At 39.9% G+C, this 23,196-nt stretch overlaps 1 protein-coding gene and 1 pseudogene across 3 annotated transcripts in view; one reads left to right on the top strand and one right to left on the bottom strand.

The window, feature by feature from the left end:
• Positions 1–23,196, top strand: part of PAG1 (phosphoprotein membrane anchor with glycosphingolipid microdomains 1) — a 180,625-nt gene that overhangs the window by 78,989 nt on the left and 78,440 nt on the right. The window lies entirely within an intron of this gene.
• On the bottom strand, positions 21,407–21,525 carry LOC133375858 (5S ribosomal RNA; annotated as a pseudogene).

Here is a 23,196-nt window from a genome sequence, read left to right as displayed (position 1 = left end):
AGAACAGTACTGAAAGTTTGACGGTGAGATTATGCAAGTGAACAGTTTGCCTAATCCTGCATCAATATATGTATGTCCAGTGAGAGATATCCCTTTACCCGTTTTGTGATACAAATCAGCAGCAGCTACACCTAAGCGTTTTGAGTATCACTTCTGTACACAACACACTCAGCATATACTTGCTTATTAATTATATATCTTATTGTGAAGTTTCTTTGCTATGGAGATTTTGAGGATTATATTGTGATTGATTTGTATATGGCCTTATAAGCAAAGAAGAAGAAGAAAGCCTAGGAGTCTGCTCAGGCATTGTTTTCCACTAATTTAGCCACATTTATACGAACCATGTAAAAGGAAACAACAATGACGTCCCCTTGTTTGGAGAGGCAAGCAAAACATTTTTTCAGACATATTAATGTGTGCTATCTTCTTTATTGACTGCATCCTCTTAAAGAATCAGCTAAATAAAAAGATCTCAATATTTGGCAACTTTTTAATGGATTTTTATTGCAGAAAATAATGGAAGTTTTGCCCTTTCACATTAGAAGTGTGAAACAAACTATTGGATAGTGACATAGAGGCCATTCTTTATTATTAGGGCATGAGATACTAATAGAATTTCTTCCTTTTAATGAGTTTTTGTTTATAACAGATGCTTCAGGCTACAGTAATTTCAAACTCTTAATGGTCTTCAAAGAAGACTTGAATACTTTCTTTCATATTGCTCAGGGTCCATGTAAGCTGTTCAATTTATTGAATTCAAAATAATTTAAGAAAATAAGCTTTGTAAGAAAGGAATCTGTTCTTATTCTACTTCAGGCAACCTCTTCATCAAAGTTTTATACATAGACTCATGAAGAAAACAACACCATATATTTCTACCTAATGCTATTTCTCAGAGGTCAGTTTCTGAGGGGGAAAGACCCGTTTTAAGGCTTCTGATTATATATTATTTATTTTTATTAAAATATTTCAAAATTATTTAGTGTATTTAAACAAATTCTGTCTCATCTTTTTTAAAACAAGAAGGGATGGCATAGTCCCTAAATGCAAGCAATATAGAAAAAGCACATGTTGCTGTTGAATGACAAGACACATAACTGGTGTCAAAATCCACTGATTGTATCCAGTAGTGACTGTTCAGATAGAGACACACTTGTTGTGCTTGTTCCAGTCCATTTCTACCTCTTTTCTCAAAACTGGGGCACATGACGCTGGTCACACTCTGCCCCTTTTAAAACCTCGTTGGATCAGCCTTAGTTCATTTTTAAAAAATTCAGTGTAGTAAGTTTTCACAACTGATTGGTAGATCAACCCCTTGTCTTCCAGGTGTGGCCAGTGGAAACGCTTTGCTGCAGGCTCAGACAGAGACAGTGACTGATCTAACACTTTGCTGTGGGCGGTCCTGAAAGGCCTAAAGGCAGCGGTGGGGAATGGAGGTGTGGGCAGCAGACAGCAGAGTTGCTTCAAAACACAGCCAGAAAAACCACAGTCTTCACTGATGGAAGGGAATCTGTCAGGGGCAGAGCTTGGAAGATTACTTTTAAAAAGTAATAAATTACAGTTACAATTACTTGGCCAAAAAAGTAGTAATTACAGTTACAATTACAATTGGTCTGAAAGTAACTGATTACTTTACTTTTTCTCAAAAGTAATCACTACAATTACATTTCAGTTACTTTTTTAACAAAATGCCTACAAGGTGCTAGCCTTGGCTGCTTCACATCTAAGTAGCCTAAACAATATTAAAACTAAACACACACACACACAGGGGGTATCCCCACATAGCCATGAAGCTCACTGGGTGACCTTGGGCCAGTCACTGCCTCTCATGAAAACCCTATTCATAGGGTCACCATAAGTTGGAATCAACTTGAAGGCAGTACATTTATTTTTTATTTTGAAGATGATGATTATGATAATGCAGCATTTCAAATTAATTCTGTATGACAAGCATTCCATGCCAAGCTTGGAAAACCAAGGAGGAGGTATAAAATGTAGACAAAAATACTTCTGACAAAATGTCATTTATCCTTTATATCTATATCTATAATTAACAATACAGCTGAATGATGTATGTAAAGTATTTTTTCTTTCCCTTTTTTATTAGTATTTTAGTACTACTGCTAAAGTTCTGATGAAAGAATAAAGCATTCATTAGCCAAATTCAAATGATTAGAACACATCACATAAATTCCACTGAAGTTGGAGTTTTTGGCACAGAAAAGGCAAAAAATACATACCCTATGATAGCCCAATAGACAATCAGAACTAATATAAAACCCTATTGCTTCTCATTTGCAAATGTTGCAAGATCTAAGGTAACTCTAGATCGTGTGAGTTCAGGTGATGCATGTTATGTAAATTTGTACAGATATTAGCAGAGATTGTCAACAGTCTGAGATGTGTGTGTGCCAATGTGTGCGTTTACCTAAGTGGCAGGCTTTTACCCTGCACTGAGATCACTGAGACTTAAGACTTAGTAAAATAAGAAAAGCTATTTTATTTATAGAAATACATAGTAGATAGGAAAGGCATACCTAGTTCTAACTAACTTGGAGGTGCAACACTCAGGTTTGGGAGTTGCCCTCATGGCTCAGGAGGGAGAGAGCAGAGACAAAGGTGTCTCCTCTCTCTTGGATTACTTTATTGCTTAACTGCATTCTGTGTTTGCCTCTGTAATTCTCACTTTTTTTTACCCACTGTTTGAATGTCTTTTGGGAATGCCTACTGACTATTTGTTATCATTTTGGGCTGATTACCTTCAGCTATTATCTCACCAAAGTTGCATACACGTGACAGATTTAAAGCACATTTCCACCACCACCCCAAAAAAGAATCCTGGGAACTGTAGTTTGTTACGGGTGCTGGGAATTGTAGCTCTGTGAAGAGTAAACTACAGTCCCCAAGATTCTTGGGGAAAAGCCATGTGCTTACATGTATGGTGTCTACTGGGAGACTCTTACAGATTGATTCTATACTCCCAGAAGTAAATCCTATTTACTGCTATGGGAATTACTTCCAAGTAAGTATGCTTGGAATTGCAGCTTTTAGGTCATGCTTAATAGCCACCTTGTATCAAATTGAACAGTTTCCAATCAGATTTAAATACTAACCACTTAAACTGGTCAGAGTGTCATTCCCTCTATTTCTGAAGCTCAGGCTGGAAGTGTTGTTGCTTATGTAGCCATGGTATCACCATCCATACCACACATAATAAGGAGTATTAGAGGGCAAGAGGGAACCCCAAGTGTTGCAGAATACAAAAAAGTGAGAGAGAAAACAGAAAGGGGATGACTCCCAAAACAGCCCAAATGAGTACTGAGCATGCTCTGTTATGGAATGCTCAGTGGCTGTGTGAGTGAGTGAATGAGTGAGTGAGTGAGTGAGTGAGAGAGAGAGAGAGAGAGAGAGAGAGAGAGAGAGAGAGAGAGAGAGAGGTCTCAGCTAACAGAAAATTATAGAACAGTAGAGTTGGAAAGAACCTTTAAGGTCATCGAATCCACACCCCTGCTCAATGCAGGAACCCAAGTTAAAGCACACCTGACAGGTGGCTGTCCAGCTGCCTCTTGAATGCTTCCAATGTTGGAGAGCCCACCACCTCCCTAGGTAATTGGTTCCATTGTCATACTGCTCTAATGATCGATAGTCCTTTTTAGAGTGTTGAAAGGTGTTTCAAATAAAATTCTAACTTTTATAATAGTCCAGATTTTTTTAATGTCCATATGGTTGATGGGCAGGCTGGAAAGAAAAATTACTCACTAAGGCTACATCCACACCAGACATTTATTCCACTTTAAACAGTCATGATCTCAGAATCCTGGGAAGTGTAATTTGTGAAGGGTCCTGAGAGTTGTTAGGAGACCCCAATTCCCCCCACAGAACTCCAGTCACAAAATTGTCTGAGAAGAGGGGCTGACTGTTAAACTACTCTGGACATTGGAGCTCTGTCGGGAGAATAGGAGTCTCCTAATAACACTCAGCACCCGTCACAAACTACACTTGCCAGGATTCTTTGGGGGAAGTCATGACTGTTTAAAGTGGCATAAATGTCTGGTGTGGGTGTGGCCAGAAGGTCATCCAGCGAGTTCATGGCTGTGGTAAGATATGAACTCAGAACATCCCAGCTGCACCCAGCATGGAACTACACTTTCAGCAGCAAATACCAGAAAACCAACTAAATGTGTGCTGTCAATGTGCAAAGCATTTGCTGGAGTGCATTTGGGTAGGTGAAGCAGGAGATAGATGGAAGGGGCTGTTTTCCATGCCTGCCACTTTACCAGTGCAATGCCCCATATTTTTCCTTATTGACCTCCATCAGCTAGGGGAAAGTGGCCAGGGAAGGGGTTGCAGATAAAAAGTTTCAGCAGCAAATTACCCCCTCTCATCACTTCTCCCTAACAAAATGCCCCCCACATCAGTAGCAGACACCAGCAGGGAAGTTCTTTTTTGAGTTGTAATTCAGCTCTCATTCTGTTAATTCCCAAACTATACCAGTTGTCATTTCGACCTACATGCATAGGGAGAAAGACAGTGTAAAGGGTGTGCACAAGGGGGAGGGGATGACAAAGGATTTAGGACTTAAAGATTTAATATTCCATGAGTAGAAAAAAATACCCTATGCAAATGTCTATATTATTGCAGAAAAGTTCAGTACTACATATGTTTGCCATCTTTTCCTCAAGCACAACTGTTTTTGAGATAACAGTCTTATTCTCCCTTGCCCTTCACCAAAAAGCCATGTTAGTTGTCCAGTATGTGAAATGACTGCAAGCAGGTGCAGCCCAAGACATTTTGCTACTTGAAGCAGAAGAGCAAATGGTGCCCTGCCCCCAAGTCAAGGTCATAGTACCATAGCTTGAAAAGTTATGTTGGCATTTGAGGCAGAAAATCTCACAAGTACCTCTTCCTGACAGTAAATATACAACAACCAAAAATTAAAATAGCTAATAATTTGTTGCATGGTGCCCCAAATTAGTTGCTTGGGGTAGTCATCTCTTGCTGCCTAGTGAGAGTCGCTCTATGAGAGGCACATAACTGAAGCAAAACACACAAACAGAAGTATGAGACTGCACCTACCTCCTAGTCTCTTGCCAGTTCCCAATTTTCACCCTCTCTGGAGGGGTGCAAGGACAAGCGGAGGGGATGCAAAGAGGGTGCAAGGACAAGCGGAGGGGATGCAAAGAGGGTGCAAGGACAAGTGGAGGGGGTGCAAGGACAAGTAGAGGAGATGGGAGGACAAGCAGGGGGTGCCAGGAAGAGCAGAGGGGGTGGGCAAGCAGGCTGAGGGAGGCAGGTCGAGCGGGGGGGGCAGGGAGAGTAGCCTGGAAAGGGTAACACATACACTCACCTCCACAGCTCTTCACTTCCATTCTGCTGCTTCTGCCTTCTACTCCTCCTTGTCCTCCAGCGCTGTCTGACTCTCCACTTCCTCCCTCGTGCCTCCATAGAGCACGAGGGAAGAGCTAAACAGCGCAGAAGCCCAGTTTGAGGCACATATCTTTCCTCCACCATTCCACCAATCACAGCAGCAGATGATTTCCCCTGCTTTCCCCCCCCAGTAATGTCCAAATGTAACACAAAAAAGTTACATTTGCAGCTCAAAAGTAATGAAATTACCACTCATTCTGTTACATACAAAATGTAACGAAGTTACCCACTTGTTATGCAAAATAGTAACAAATTACAAGTAACTCGTTATTTCTAACGAGTTACTTCCAAGCTCTGGTCAGGGGAATAGGGAGGGAGCAGGTTTTAGCGATCCTTCTTTGCAATGCCCTGTACCCCTCTGAATCTGCTCCATTGTGTTGTAGGACCATCCAGAGCTGACGGGGGGAAGAGGGGTTGCCAAAAGTTGCCTTGCTCTGTGTTCTACTGATGGGTTCCTTTCCATCAGCAGACAGTCACCACATGATACCACCCATTAATTTAGTATACTGCATCTTCAGAACTCAGCAAAGAGCTTACAATTTAGAAAGAGAATTTAGCCATAGAGCAATTGTGGTCTAGAAGCTAATTTTTATTTATTCGATTTCTTAGTCGCTCATCTGGCTGGCTACCCAGCCACTCTGAGCGACGTACAAAGCAAAAAACATATAAAACATCAAAAACACCAAACACTAAGCAAGAAAGCTAAACAATAACATAGAGACTAACTCAGTTACAATAAGGCTTCTCATCTGTATAGTCCAAAAAGTGCGCCTTCAGATGGAAACTCGTGATATGAGTCTTCCCACCCTTGCACAAAGACCGGTGTGCGTGAGAGTCCATATGCAAGACTGAAAAACAACACCGCCTCTTGATCTCAGCATCCAACATCCAGTACATTCAGCGGGGGGGGGGGGCGGCAAACAACCCCCTTCAAGTCGGACTAACAGGGAAGTTCTCTTCAGAAGCCAACAACAAAGGCATTAAGATGTAAATACTGCTGATATTAAGGGCAAGCAGACAGAGGTCAGATGGTAAGATAGTGGTGGCTGCAGGGGCGCTCCCCCGCCCTCAGCATTCACCAAGCTGCATCCCGGTCAGGTACGAGGGAGACGGCATATGTTGTAGCCTCCGACAAGGGGCATTTATATAGAAAATTACCCCATAAAAGCCGTCAGTGGTGGAGCTCCCTCATCCGTAGCTGTTGCACCTCCGCCAATAAACCACAATTTACTGTATTTACTGCAGCACAGCTTGTCCAGCCAAGATGTATCTCCTTAAGACATACATTTTCTTTAGTCCCTCATTCCTTTAAAAAGCGCAGTCACGTAACACCTTCTACCTCTGAATACCAGGGACTGAATATCTGAGATTTGAAGTGTCCTGTTTGTCAGGAAAGACCAGGGAATTGTCTTTGTAAGAAACACCTTAATTGCCCCATTTCTTTGTTCCCAAATGGTGTTAACAGTGTCCTTCTGTCTGTGCACAGCCTAACTCATTGATTGTGCCAGGTAACTCGTCAATCACAGCCACCTAGCTGAAAAGTCCATAAATACCGAATGTGGTGCCTATAGTCCTTGGTCCCCACATCTGATCATCTATGGAGGCAGCATGCTGGCATATATGTTTGGGTGATCCTCCCTGTGTGAGTCACAGATTATCTCCAACAGTCTTTCATAGGTTAGCTAGTTCTTTAATGTTTAGGAAAATAAAGGACCATTTGGCTTTTGTTTGGTTTCTCTTGGTCCTGTTCGTAAGAAAATCTTCCCTCAACTTGACTCTGGGTTTCCAAGAGCATTTTGTGACAAGCCAAAGGGAACTATATTCTTCTTGTGCACCTGAATCAATTGACCTCTTAATACCCATGTGTGCCAAAGAAGGCTATGAGAAAAGCTAGCTACCCTGATCCTGCAGAGATAGGAGGGGGTTAGTTGGTTCTTCCCTGGCCAATAACCAGCTCATAGCATTGGCTTTCCATTCTGGACAGCATTGGAGGCCAAACAAAGGGCAGCGACACAGCAATAAAATGTGCCCCTTGCACGACTGGCCTCCCTCACAAGGCAGTTGTGGCAAGGGCTATACTTGGAAGTTTCTAAAGTGCCTTTTGCAGTGATGCATTTAAACGTGACATAAATGTATAAAATGTCTCTATGGAGGAATGCGGTTCTTTTCCAAGACATAAGTGGTCTGCTTTTCCTATATCATAGCAATTTGTACCTATCAGAGAGCCACAAGCGTGCCAGCTTTTCCAAAAAGGCCAATACATATCTTTAACCTAATTTCAAAGATGAATGTGTGCACTTCTGAGCATATCCCCACCACAAATGGGTCATTATTTATTTTTTCATTTGTTAGTCGCCTCATACCCAACAGTCTCTAGGCGACTTAACAACGGATTTTAAAGAGTGCAATGTTGTGTGTGTATGATAGTTTCTGTTTTTTTGTAATTGTTAACTGTCAGTTTGTTCCCAAAGATGTTGGTAGCTTTTCATCTGGGAGACACAATAAAGCACTTGGCTAAGTACACTTTATGATAAACTGGATCATCGGATACAACACTCACCTTGTCCATAAATTCAGAGATCAGCCTTGAGCAAGCAATTTTCTCTACTATGAAACAGGAACAGTAGTGACCATAATGTAGAGAGGTTGTTGCAAGTTAAGAAGATACAACAGTGATTATGAAATACTTTAAAAACACAAGGTATGTAATTATTTCTCCACTTTTACTACTGATAACTATAACTTGTGGCTAACATATGGCTCCTCCAGATGTTGTTGGATTCACATCAGCTCTGACTACTGGCCATGCTGGCTGGTGGGGGCTAGAGTCCAATAACATCTGGCAAGACACAGGTTAGCCATCCCAACTAAAGTTGTACAGGGAAAGCATCAGCTTCGAACATATAATTCCAAGATTATTTGAGATTTAGTTTTAACTGGAAATACTAGGGAGATGCCTCCAGCAGCAACGAAGGGCCCCTATGAAACCCTGGAGAAATAATTTCAGAGTAGATAGTTCTGCGCAGCTAGACCAATGATCCAAGTCATGATTATGTGGCTCTTTATCTCCATTATTCATTTAATTAGAACATATGTTCACTGTCCAATCAATAAAAGTCCTCTGGGTGGTTCACACAGAGTTCAAACAATTAAAATATTAGCCTATTTAATTAAAACATTTTAAATTAATCAACCAGCTTCCTGCCAAAAAAACAGTACCAGAAATGATTATTCCAAAGGCAAAAATCTTTTTAAAAGGCCTAGGAGACTGCAAGGTCTTCACCAGGGTGGAAAGGATTTTAGCATAGGCACCTGATGAGTCTTATTAGGGAGGGCATTCATTCTACCGTCAGGGCTCCAAAAAGGCCCTCTTCTTAGTAACCAACCACTTTACCTCTCTCTAGACAGAAGAAATTGTAAAAAGACCCTTAGTGGAGATCTCAAGGTCTGGGCAGGTATATAAAGCAAATAGGTCATAGGCTTAAGCCAGATGATTTCACTATTCAAAATAGGGTTGCCAGGTTCTTGGCCTGAGACTGATCCTGTATCTTTAGGAGAAGAGAAAGTCAGCCAAGTGCAGGTGTTCTTGCAACTCTGTAATGGGAAAAACCACAAGGTGGAATTCTCCCTTCCGCCTGCACAACTTTTAAAGATACACAAGACCTCTTGGTTGCCAGGCCCGGCCTCCAAGAGGTGTTCTGTATCTTTAAAAGTTGTGGAGGAGGGAGGGAGAATTCCACCTTGTGGTGTTTCCCATTGCAGAGTTGCAAGAACACCTGCACTTGGCTGATCTTCTCCTAAAGATACAGGATCAGTCTCAGGCCATGGACCTGGCAACCCTAATTCAAAAGTACTTTGGTGAATTGAGGCCCTGGGGAAACAGGGTTAAGAAAAGCATCGCTTGCAGCTCTGTATCAACATGTAAATGAAGGAGCATAATCCTCAGTACAGACAGCTTTGGATGGAATTCAGAAGGCAGCCTTTCTGCTCTGGGTTTCTATGAGCTGGCAGAAAGGAAGAAAAATAAAATCAAAGTGTTAGGCTGTGTATCTTGTTCAGAAATTTTGTGAATGTATTTCTAGGGCTGTGTGTGTCTTTGTTGAAATCCGTATCCTAATAAAGACAATATGGCACAGTTTGTTTTAAATAGAAGGAAAGATGACAGTGACAACAGGCATATCATGCATGCACAGGATTTTTTCCCTTTTCCTCATCAAGAGGACTGTGTTGAAGAGCAACCTGTGGCAGGTGAAAACAAATACATTCCTGATATGGTCAAGGAAACAGTTATTGGAAAACAAGGCTTATTTTGGAAAGCAACAAATAAGAAAATATCCAATGAAATCTCACCCCCAAATTTTAAACCATCCAATATATGACATGTTCTGTTGGGATGGTATCTGACTAAGTCATACCTGGAGTAGAGCTATTGAAATCAGTGGACTTCAGTGCGGATTGTGATGCCCTTCCCTGGCTCTCCCTGTCAGGTTCCTACCTGCGCGTGGCTACTGCCTGTCACTAGGCACTACCAGGGACTCCACCAGTCCGGACTGTCTTTTTATTGTTTCTCTCCCTGCTCTAGCACAGATCTCAACAGATCCCCCTGCTAGGCAACCACCAGTCACGTCCTAATACTAGTATTCCCAGAGACTCTGAATACTGGTATTGTTATTCTCTTCACCGCTGCCACCATTTGTTACAGTTCCCCTTCAGCCTTGGTCATTACCTTACCCTCCCTTCTGGTCTGTGAAACCCCAGCCAAGGATCAGGCCTTTGGTAAACCAAATTAAGTATTTATTAAAGATAACAAAGCTAACAAGATTAACAAGATTTCTTCTTAAGGCACATAAGCATATGGTTTTACTCAATACTAATCCAAACTCCACCCCCCTCCTCCACTCTCTCCTGGCAAACAACTCTCTAAACCCCACCAAGCAACCCACTCAGTTCACATCATCCACCACCACCACCTCTCAGATTCCACTGTCTCTCTTCCTTTTATACGTTCAGCCATTTTAAACATTCAGCCAATCATCTAGCATTCTACTGCCCATTCACTCCCCCTCCTCTTTCACTCCACTTACCATGTATCTTCTAAACAACCAACACTTACCATATATACATTAATATAGGAACATCACAAGGATGCGACCCGTTATTATTATATGCATATTTAAAAGTATTCTTGTGATGACACTTATACTAGTAAAATATGGACCAGTATGGTTTTGACAACAGAGGTATAACATTGCTAATGGTTTATAAAAGCAGCATCAGTATTTTGCCCTTACCTTAATGGGGGGCAAAACTGTGGCTCAGCTGAATCTGTTTAAAAGCCATTTAAAAAAAAACCAGGGATTTTTCCTAATACAATCTCTCCTTTTTTCATAGAATGCAGAGGGGATTTGTGCCATTTTAATTCAGTGATGCTTCAAAAAAGAAATATCAGCTGGTTTATGTGGGTCGTATTAATACTTCAGAAACTGGGAATGTTGAAAGAAAGAAAGAGCAGGATCAGTTCTTGCAGAGGAAATGCTGGAGAGACACAGCTGGAATATATATATATAAATAAGATGCTGAAGGAAACCAGGGAGAAGGAAGTTAGAGCTGTAAATGGATGGGGGGACCCAGGCAGTGAAGGGCACTCATTGTGGGAGGCATTTACAAGGTCATAAATTATGTCTTAGGCTATTACTGAGTATGTTTGTTTGATGGTCTTAATACAGTGGTGGTGTTTGGAAGCTCTTGTATTGATTTAGTTCAGCCCATTAAAAAAAGCTTCTCTTTCCTGGCTTCTTCGCTGCTGCTTCAGAATTTGTGTGGTTTGAAAAGAACACAAAATAATTAGGAAGAGGCATGCATGGGCTCTGGTGCCTCCCACATGCCATTCCCCCACCCAAGTTCTCCTTATTTCTCTCATTCTTGCCCCTTTACACTCTTTATATTTTTTCCTAGAGCTTCAACCATGGAAAATTCAATTACCATTTTAAAACAGGGAGGAGGAAGAAGAATATTGACAGCAGATATAAGAGGTAGGGTTGTCAGAAGTATCCCAAACTGTGAGATTTCAGGGGCAGACCTCAGTGATGTCATTAAGCATGATACCTAAAGCACCACAGTTGCCTGGAACAAACAATTGAAACAAAAACATTTTTCCAATTGGAAATCAAGATAGAAATCTGAGCTAAAAGATGGTGTTCCCACGTCCAACTGAAGTGATGGAATCATTCCTTTTAAGCTGCTTAGGAAGCCTGGGTAGGGAACATTTAAACTAGCCTTCTTGTTTCTGGCAAGAAGGTTTAAGTGCCTTAGGCCAGACACCAGAAGGCCACTGTAGAAAGAAAGGAGCGTACTGTTGTGGAGATGTTAGATGGGAGTACTCAGGTAAAGATGGGTGGCCCTAAAGGCTGACCTCCAAGAGCATCTGTCATGAACCACCCTGTTCCGATCTTGTAAGTTCAGGTCTGTGGCTTCCTTTATGGAATAAATCCATCTTTTCTTTGGCCTTCCTCTTTTTCTACTCCCTTCTGTTTTTCCCAGCATTATTGTTTTTTCTAGTGAATCATGTCTTCTCATTATGTGTCCAAAGTATGATAACCTCTGTTTCATCATTTTAGCTTCTAATGACAGTTCTGGTTTAATCTGTTCTAACATCCAATTATTTGCCTTCTTCGCAGTCCATGATATGTGCAAAGTTCTCCTTTAACACCACATTTCAAATCTTGCACTGTACATATTATAAAGATATTCGTTCCTTTTATATTGCTCCAATTTTAAAAAATTTACCTGGTAGATCTGACACATTTTATACCACCTTTCTTCTCTCAGATTTGAGAAATGAAATAACTTTTAAAGTGGCAAAATCTTGTGTCTTAGCATGTACTATAAGGAAACAGATGGTTAATGCATCTTAACGTTAGTATACTAGAATTTATTTTATTTTTTAAGTTTGTTTATATATAAGCTGTATAATTCAATCTATTTGTTTATATGTAATTCTTCTGCCTTTCTGCCACATAGTATTTGTTCTGCTCTTGTAAAAAATCAGTCCTTTAGTGTGGCAGCACCTATCCTTTGCAGTTCCCTGCCTATTAATATTAAGCAGACACCTTCATTGTACTCTTTTCGGCACCTGCTAAAAACATTTTTGTTTAGGCAAGCCTAGCCAGGCATGTAGAAACAATTGTTTTTTATCTGCTTTTAACTCAATGTTGGTTTTATTATTTTGAATGTTTTTAAACACCTGTCTTTAACTGCTTTTGCCAATAATTTTATTGTTTTAATTCTTTCTATAAACTGCTTTGAGGTGTTTTACAGTAAAGTGATATATAAATGCTGTAAATAAAATAAATAAATTTTGGAGTCACTGTGGCCCTTGGGTCTCTTTCCTCTTTTAGGCACAAAGAAATCTGCCTTATACCGAGTCAGGCCATTTGGTACCATCCAGCTCAGTACTGATGACGTTGACTAGCATTGGCTTCCCAGGATCACAGGCAATAGTCTTTTCCAGAGATTGAATTTTGAACCTTTGCATGCAAAGCATATGGGCTACCACTCAGCTACAGCTCTTCCTCGTTTAAAAAAGTATCTTTTAAAAATTTTATTTTCAATTCACTAATGAATGTACAGCATGCCTAGAGCAGATCCATTCATTCATTTAAAGCACATTCATTAAACACATGAATCTCACCACAGAATCCTGGGAACTGTAGTTTGTTAAGGGTGATGGGAGCTATAACTGTGAGGGGGAAACTGCACTTCCCTGGATTCTTTAGGGGAAGTTATGCACTTTAATTGCAAGTTGGATGTGCTTTAAATCTATTGTGTGGCTCTATTTAAACTTTGCCTGCATGTATATCATTTTAATTAATTTTTCAAAATGGAAATGAGTTATAAAGTTTACTTGGTGACCATGGGCTACTCACCATCTCTCAGCCTAATCTGCCCCTCAGGGTGAAAACAGCAGAGGGTAACCATGGTCCCAAGGAAGAAGAGCACACTTAAAATGCAGAGGAAATTATGTACAGCCATTAGTGTGAAATCAGATACTTATCAGGACATAGTATAAAGAAATACTTATATAAGCATGATTGTCAACGATGTTTATTATTTACACAACCTTTAAAGATATTTATAGTGCAGTCCTATGTATGTTTACTCAGAAGCAAATCCCAATGTATTCAATAGGGGCTACTCAAACAGGGAAGCGGACACAGGACTGCAACCTCAAGTGATAAGGAACTTCTCTCACCTATAACCCCAAATTCAGAATTATTATTATTATTTGATTTATATCCCACCCTTCCGCATTTTCCACAAATACACATGTGCTCAAAGTGGTTCACACAAACAGTCCAAATGCTGTAGCACAACACATAATAAAAAGTATAATCACTACAACATTAAGAGAAAAAAATATACATCAAAGTATAAATGAGCATAAAGCGCAACAACAAAGCCACAGCAAAAATATTTAAAAACCCTCAGGCTGATACAAAAATCTCTTCCATCCCCCCGACTGCCATAGCTCAACCCAAAAGGCCAGAAAGTCTTCTGAAAGAAGCTGCATTTGAAGGCTTCCCAGGCTGGAGGGTGGGGCAAGGCAGGTGGAAATAACTCTCCCCTGATGGCAAACAGAGTCTCTCCCCTCATCATGCCACTTTAAACTGTTTTGCAACTGTTTTATACTTGTTTTTATGGTCATTGGATTTTAAATGGATTTATTTCTTATTGTGAGCTGCCTTGGTTTCCAATTGGCAACCGTACTGCTTAGGGTTGTTGGAAAGACTCCATATACACACACAATGGAGATGTAAGATAGATACAACCCTTAAATTAGTTGATTGTCAAAACCAATTGGTTATTGTGGAACATTTTTTTAAAATAATAAAATCGGTATCCTGATAATCAGTATCCTGATAATTCTACATAATAAAAGCAATGACACCTAAGTAAGCCCTGCCTAATTGCTTTAGAAAATAGGATTGGAGAGGGGGAGAAAGATTTGCAACACAAAAACAATCCTTTGCTGTGTTTACTCAAAAGTCCCATTAATTTACAGCACAATCCTAACCATGTCTACTCAAAAGTAAGTCCTACTGAATTCAATGTGGTGTACGTCTGGTATAGTGGATTAGCATTGCAGCTTTACTCCTAGAAAAGTGAGTATAGGATTAAAGCTTCATATTGGGAAGGTTTTCAAAACTGTCCTCTTCAACAGCCCAGGAAAATTTAAATGTTTGACTCCTCATAATTAGAAAAGCCTAACACATCGTGATGGCATTTAGACCTCCTGCACACAATAGAGAAAGAGACTTTTGCTACTGTTAAAAGCTATAAATTTACTCAGATTATGAGATTTTCAGATAAGAAGGGGAAAAAAGGTTTTCTGACCTTGCAATGGGTTCTAGCTACTGCCTTGAGGTCAACAAATTCCTTGTCAATCACAACCCTGACTTCACTTATTGGCTACAAACCTGAAAGGGCGGGCTTAGAGCAGCCAGCTATGAGCTCATTTAACAGAAGTTGCGGGAGCGGCAGCTGATGTTTTGGTGTATATCTCTTGAACCAGTCCACCTAGAAACTTAGTTTTTTTTAAAAAATGAAAGCTGAGAGTCCGGAGACTGAGGCGACCAGACACATCCCCCAAAATCCAGAATCTCTGGGCAAAAACTGGAGACTGGGCAATCCTAATAAGGGGCCTCTTCTCTCCCTTCCCTTCCTCCAGCCTTGTTAACCAACAACATGGCAGTCAGGTCTTTTGCAATTGGAAGGGTGCAAAGGTTTGTACCCAGAGCAAGTAGCCCATTTAGCTCTTTAGGTTGATTGACCCTTGGTGAATAGTAACCTGATGGTGTCAGTATAATGTAGAATCCTATATTTGGAGTGCCAGCTAAATAAAATCTACCTTTGTTTACATGGCAAATAGGCTGAGGGTTTTTTTTAACGTGGGCTTTTTACCATGGCAGCTAGTAAGATCCCTCATCCCCTTAACATAGTTTTAAAAACTTTGCTTGCTCTGGCAACAGCTTATTTTATTTCATTTCTACTTGTGTTAAGGGTAATGGTATCAGCCAGAACAGATATTTGTTTGCCACCATCTTTCCCCACTACCAAAATGTCTCTGGAATGACACTAGTGTCACACTAGAGATGGAGGAGAAATGTATTAGTGAAAATAACATACAGAATGCATTATATTAGGAAAAACTGTTTTGCAAAAATGAGTGTATTTGGGAGAATTGCATACAACAGGTGTGGAGAACCTTTGGCCCTCCAGATGTTGCTGACCTGTATCTCCCATCAACCCCAGCAAACATGGCCATGGCTAGGGATGATGGGACTTGTAGTTCTGTGCCATATGGAGAGTCAAAGGTTTTCCACACCTAGCGTACAAATAATCTGTACATTAAGAGAAATTCACACTAAAATGCTGATGAATTTTCATGAGGACTTTTTTTAAAAAACGGAAAAACAAATAGGTGTGGAGAACTGAATATGAGTGGAAAAATTAGAAACTGAGATAAACCAAAACTTGACATATTTGCCCATCCCTATGTCACACTGCTAGCAATTTGCAACATGTTGTAATGTCTTCAATCATCACTTCAGGAGGGGCAAAATATTCCCCCTCCCCCCAAAGAAGTCAGGAGAAACATGGAGTTTTGGTTCAGCCCTAAACCACATATGGGTTCTTTGTTTGTTTTAAGAAGTGTGTCTGTCTTGAGCTCCCAGAAGCCAGCTCTGTTGTCTTATTTTCTGTGCTACTAATGTATTGTTTCATTACAAGCCTGGCAGATTGATTTTGGTAATCTAGGCCTACCAGAGCATTCTGTCATCTGATCCCACCCTCTTTACTGCCATCTCATATCCTCCAGCCCCACCCTCTGAGCCCTTTGTCTCTTGGGTGAGGACACTGCTTAACACTGTACTTGCTTTTGTGGTTTCTATCTTAGTTCTCGATGCTGTCTGGGTTTGACTCTGCACCTTGTCCTGGCCTTCCCAATTCTTAATTGCTGCTTCTTCCCTGCCTGTTTGGCATATATAGCTCTTTTGGCCCGATTGGATTGACAGTCAGCTCCCCATCCCTGGACTTTCAACACAAGGACTGCATTGCCTTGTGGGCAGTCTTCCAGAGGCCACATAACAGGGATGGGTGGGACAAAACTGGGTAGGGCAGCGGTTGTGATTCTTACTGTTCAATAGGCTACATTCTGGCCATGCAGAAGTTAGATGTTTCTAGTCTATACACCTGCACCCCGTGCACACACATCTACATCCAGGCAAGCAACAGGATACATTCCAGCCAGATAAAAGCACTTGAACAGGGCCAATGAGGGAGTGTGAGCGTGAGAGAGTTTAAAGGGCCAGATAAGGAAGCTTGGCCACATTTGCCCCCCAGGCCTGAGGTTCCCCACCTATGCCCTAGAGCCTGGTCCTTCTGACAGAAGACTAGTATTAGCATGTCACAAATGTTGCTGTAGAATTTGAATTACAATTTATGTTTTTACACTTTGCCTAAAGAGGGTTTTCATTAAAGTGTATTTGTAATGAAGTAGGTAGACTCCAGAGCACTGCATATTATACCACAAAGTTTCTGAAGATGAGCAAGTTTCTGTTGCTTTTGGAAACTGAAAATTCACTTTAGGCAGAGCCTTTACCACAAATTTTGAGATTTTATATATATAAGGAACATTTGATAATACTAAGTAAGAATACAGAAAATACTATATTTTGTATTCGTCTGTGTAATCATCTGAATAGGAAGAAAGGATAAAGCACTGCATGAGATGACAAATACAAAGACCCATAAATTATTTTGGGAAGAGAGACTTTCTATTTTAAAATACTTTGCATAATTCATCTCATTCCTACCCTATTTGTTTCTAGTCAATTGCTTTTCAGATACTAATTTCAGATACTTTCCAGACATTAATAAATGTAATAGCAGTTTTGCTGCCCGAGTTCCCACAATGCCAGCAAATGATCTTATTTCAGGGGTAGCTAAGTTCCTTTCACTGTTGTCATAGAACTTTCATTGATTTATCAGAAGCAGCAGCTGCAGGCTGTTTCAGAAAGTTTACAGCTGTCTGCAGCTGCTGCAGTAAATTTCTCTCATAAGGATCCAATGCAATGTTTTAAAAGGGAGGAAAGAAACGTAAGGAAATAATGTTCTCTGTGTTTTACGTATGAATGTAGCATGGACTAGTTGGAGTAGAAGACAGTGCAGACAACTGATTAAAATATTGGTCTTTCTCTCTCTCTCACTTTTCACTTTAGTCATTCAATTTAAAAAAATCCAACAAATGATCAAACTTTACCATACGTACAAATGAAAACAATACTAGTATTTTTGTCTTCTCTGAATAAGCATTGTTTCTCTTCTGTGATAGTTAAATAAACGAGGGATAACAATTTGTGTCAAGCATCCAAAAAGGTAAATAAAATCTTGATGTCTATGTCTTCGTAAACCAAAGTCCATCATCTGATGTAAGATTAAGCATTTCATATTTTAACGTATTGTGTTGTAGGTACTATGTGACATATTTAATAAAGTTGTGCCAAGTAAGTTTGTTTGTGTTTTAACCTTAGATACCTTTATTTTGATATAGTTCTGCCCAGTGCGTTTTTGATGAAAATGAGGTGCTGGTACTCATGCTTTGATAAAAGTGTCATTGGTGACAGCCCAAAAAAAGAGGCGCCAGTACTCTGTAGCAGTGAGTACTGTCACAAAAAAAGCCCTGGTTCTGCCTCACTTGCCTCTTATTAGTCATTACAGTTGCTATATTATTTTACTAGTACAACCACCTAACCAGCCTCTTATGGCCAGAGTCACTCAATGCTCTTATGCATCATAGGTATTTTCTACCAGTGGCTGCTCTATTCCAACTGGGGTGGTGGTGGATCCCAACAATAGGAGCAAAATGGAGCTTGATCTGACATATCAGGACTTTGGGGATACTGATAGAACTAGACCAAAGTTAGCTTAAAGCCTAAAATCTAAGAGCTTCTCATTTCAGCTAACTAATGAAGATGTTAGTTTAGGTGAGGCTGGAGCTTTTTCTTTTTCTACTCTTTCTGAATAAAGATAACAGGTTCTTCCAAATGGCCATTTGTTGTAGGATTGGTACTCCTCATGCATGCAAGGGTTGATTGGGGTTTTTTGCAACTTCCACATGATGTAGGCATCAAAATGCCAACTCATATTCCCCCACCCCAATTTAATTTGAATTTACTCTTTTGGGAGGAAATCCAGTAATTTTTTAAAAAACAAAATTATGTTGCCAGTGACCCATTTATCATATCTCAACAACCCACATACACTGTTAAGCCCCTGGCCACATCCACACCATACATTTAAAGTACATTTAATGCACCTTTAAAGCACATGGCTTCCCCCAAAGAATCCTGGAAACTGTAGTTTGTTAAGGGTGATGGGAATTGTAGCTCTGTTAGTGGTAAACTGTTTGGCAGCATCTCTACAGACAGGAGCTTTCTCCAGCCCTGGAGATGCCAGAGATTGAAGCTGGGATGTTTTGCATGCAAAGTATATCCTTTGGGACTTAGCTATTGCTCTTTCCTCTCTGCTGAAACTGACAAAAGATCCATTTTGCCCTCTTTTCCACAGTGGTCAGCCCAGGAAGCCCACAAGCAGGGCATGAATGGAATGCACTTATACAAATCTAGGTGTGACCACATTTGGAATACTGTGTACAGGTCTTGCCTGCACCCTGCAAAATGGTGGAGGATTCAGGACAGACAAAAGAAAGTAATTTTTTGCACAACAGAACATACTATGGAATTCACTGCCACCAACTTGTACAGCTTTAAAGAGGGAATAGGCACATTCATGGAGATAAGGCTTAGAGGATAATGCTGTCAATGACTACTAGTCATGTTGGCTGTATATTACCTTTAGAATTGGAGGTCCTTTGTTCTGAATACCAGTCACTGGGGATCATGAGTGGGAGAGTGCTGTTTCACTCATATTTGGTTGGCCACTATACAAAAGGAATGCTCGACTAGATAGGCCTTCGGTCTGATTTAGCAGGGCTATTCTTATGTTCAGAATCATCTTCCTTGCTGCTTGTTCCCCAGGAACTGATATCATACTGCATACTGCCTCTGAACTGGTTTCAGATTTCGCTAATTGTTGCTTAATAAGGACACAGAAAGGGAATGCAGCAATCACTCCTAACATTAGGGAGGCATCACAGTCACCATAGTGGTGGGCAAATCAGTTATTGACATTCGTACCCACTAACCACACTGACTTCCAACTGGAGTGATATGTTAGGTTGCAAAGGGAAATGTGTCTCTCTTGATTTGGCAATGGCCAAAGTGCATCATGGTTCACACACTCTGACCAAGACTTACTGGAGATATTCCATCACTGGCATAACACCTGTTTGTATATGCAAAATTCTGTTGTTTTTTCAAGCATTGCTGCCTAATATGAGCCTCCGGGATGGGACAGGCAGAGGTGAATCTTAGATGCAATAAATATGTCCTTAAATTAAACATTAACATGTTGAGGTGATAGTTAATGAAGAGGTGAGGGCCTTCAACATTTTTTTTAAAACCAGCTCTTCCCAGAATGATCAATGGGTATTAAAAAACAGGTGGAGAGGATTTAACATTTATAAAGTATCTGTAACAAATACTTCATCATCTCCGAGGCTAGTGGGATGGTTTGTTTCTTGTACCCATTCTACACACTGTTTTTCTGTATACTCTACTAAATTGATGAACTGCTCACAAAGAGGTAGTCTGGAATGTAATAAGGATACAGATTAATTCCATTTTTCTTTACCCTGGTGACTGTCAAACTTTTGCCTTCTAGCAGCAGATTCTCTGCCAGATTCCCTCTAACAACTTAATGACTGCAGTTAGGATTTTGCAAACAGGCAAATGCTGATATAATTTATTTTATGTTCCAAAATCCATGTTAAGACAATATCTTTATTAGACCAACCAAAATGTCACCGAGCAAGGGAGTCCATGGTGCTGGGAAAGGTGGTTTGCATTGGAGCCATAGGGGCTACACCTGGTCACAGTCTTAAGATGGACTGTGGGAAGAAGTAGGAGACATTCATTTTAACTTTTTTAACATTTATATTTTAATATCTTAACTTTTAATATTTTTAACATTTCGTATGTTAGTATACTAGTATTTTAGTATTTGAGTATGCTAAATTGTTTGTATTGGGTTTTATTGTATATCGATGTTTTGTTTGTTGTGAACCGCCCAGGGAGCTTCGGCTATGGGGCGGTATAGAAATATAATAAATAAATATAAATAAATAAATAAATTCAAATGAAGGTGCTGTGCAGGTTTCAGGTTGTACCTGAGGCTGTCGGAACAAACAATGATTGATTCCCTGTATTTGAAAATATAAAATCAAAATGTTGCCCTCTGGGGGATCAACCAGTGTGTGTTTCTTCATTTGAATGAAAGGCTCCATAGCTTCACCCAACTTTCCTCCCCCCCCCCGCTGCTCTATTTACTATCTAGCTGGATGAGGAGTCGTGGAGAGCTTGAAAGCTTGTGTGCTCTTTTGTGGCATTTTGGTTGGCCAAATATGGATTTTGGATATTATTATTTTATTAATTTCTTATCCAACTTTACTCATGAGCTCCCATGGCTGGTAGAACAACTGAATAACACAGTATTAAACTCCTTTTACTTATTTTTCTTTAACAAAAGGGTAATTGTTGGGTCATTTATAGTTCTGCAAACAAGATGTTTGATATTGTTTGTCATAAAGAATTGGAATAGTCATATAATTATATACTTATGCTGGGCTTGTTTCATTCTGTAGTTTCATTAGAATACTTGAGATAAGAACAGTTTGTTGTTGTTATAAGCCTTCAAGTCAATTACAATTTATGGCGACCCTATGAATCTTTTTTGGATATATTTATAGGGTTTTCATGGTAAGAGGTATTCAGAGGTGGTTTACCATTGCCTTCCTCTAAACCTACGGCACCCGGTATTCCCAGTTGGTCTTCCATCCAAGTACTAACCAGACCTGACCCTTCTTAGCTTCCAAGATCAGACAAGATCGGGCATGCTCAGCATAGTATGGCCGTAGTTAGAACAGTTATATATTGGGAATTTTGTTAAGTGCTCTATTTCCATTTCATGTTGTTAAAGAAAAATGTAACTACTTTAGCACCATGATTTTGAGGCCATTGCTCAGCGGTAGAGCACCTGCTTTCTATGCAGAAAGTTGCAGGTTCAATCCCTGGCATCTCCAGGTAGGGCTGGGACAAATCCTGGCTTGAAATTCTGGGGAGCCACTGCAGGTCAGTCAGCGCAGACAATTTTGAACTAGAATTGGTTTGACTCAGTATAAGGAGCTTCCTATGTTGCCATAGTCTAGTATAGGGATGACCTGTGGCCCTCTGTGATGGTGTTGGACTCCCAACTTCCATCAGCCCAGCCAGCATGGCCAATGGTCAGGGATAGCAGGAGTTGTAATACAACAACATCTGGAAGGCCATAGGTTTCCCTTTCCTAGTCTAATGCTTAATCTTTCATTAATCAGTTCCAAAACAGATGTCTCTCTCTCCTAATTGTGATTGTGTCATTTCTTTTTATGCTTCACAGTACAATCATTAACACTCTTGAAGTTCAGTTTGTTAAGCTCTTCTATAACAAACCCATTTTGAAATTCAGTGGTTTCCAAACATTAATGGAACACAGACCACTTTCAAATGGTATCTATAAGTGGACAGAAAACAGTGCTACTGTTTCACAAAAATAACACCTGGGCAGTGATTTTTTAGTCTCTTCCCATATTCCAATTACTTTGCCTAGTTTTGTCATTGGAATGGCAAAAAGATGTCAATATTTCTTCTTTGTGTTTTTTAATAGTGAAAATCTTAAGATTAATTATCTGTTAATGTGCAGTCATATTGCATAGTCTCCCTTTCTGGTGGATGGAAATAATTCTAGTTTCATGAATATTTAATTTCCAAAGTCCCCCATTCTACTGACATCCAGTGACTTGGCATATTATTTGGCATGTTTTCTAATCAGATTTGGCATGTCAGAAAAGTGTTTTTATTATGATTCACTTGTGTTTGGAGAGCTTAGCAATTTCATTTAGCTAAACAAAATATTCTGCATAATTCAAACTATATCTAGAGATTTCTTATTACTTGTCATGACAACATAGTAAAATGATTGGTTTTTACATTTTCCCAGCATATTGCTTTAAATGCATTTGAAAGTTGCAAGTATGGGGAAAAAACATGATTGGGAATCTAATTAAGGAATTGATAGCATGAAAGACCTCTAAGCCTGTCAATTCTTTCATCTCCTTAAACGAGGTACAGAATAGTGCATGGGAATGGTATGATTGGCAACTGAAGGTGTCCAACGACTGAAATGCTTATTAGAAACATGAATATGTATTCTACTTCTGGCTGTATAATTTTTTCAGATTTAGACATTAACAAGTTTGGGTTGAGTACAGATAGAGGAGCAATAGTTGATGGTGCATCTAAGGCTGAGTTGCATTGCTGCCCTGGGCTCCTTTGGGGAAAAGGGACAGATAGAAATTTAATAAATAATAAATTTAACAAATAATAAACAACTTGTTTTCCATTTCCTTTCAAAAAAGGAAAATAAATGTACAGAAGCCTATTTTCAATAAGTATGCTGTTGAAATCTGTCCTTACTGCTCTGCTTGACTCCAGTTTTGACACACACACCCCAGTGCCTTTTCAGAATATATTCAGGCATTGGTATTTTGAGTAT

This window comes from Rhineura floridana, chromosome 1 (assembly GCF_030035675.1).
Source record: "Rhineura floridana isolate rRhiFlo1 chromosome 1, rRhiFlo1.hap2, whole genome shotgun sequence".
NCBI lineage: Eukaryota > Metazoa > Chordata > Lepidosauria > Squamata > Rhineuridae > Rhineura > Rhineura floridana.
This window is presented reverse-complemented; position numbering and strand designations above follow the sequence as displayed.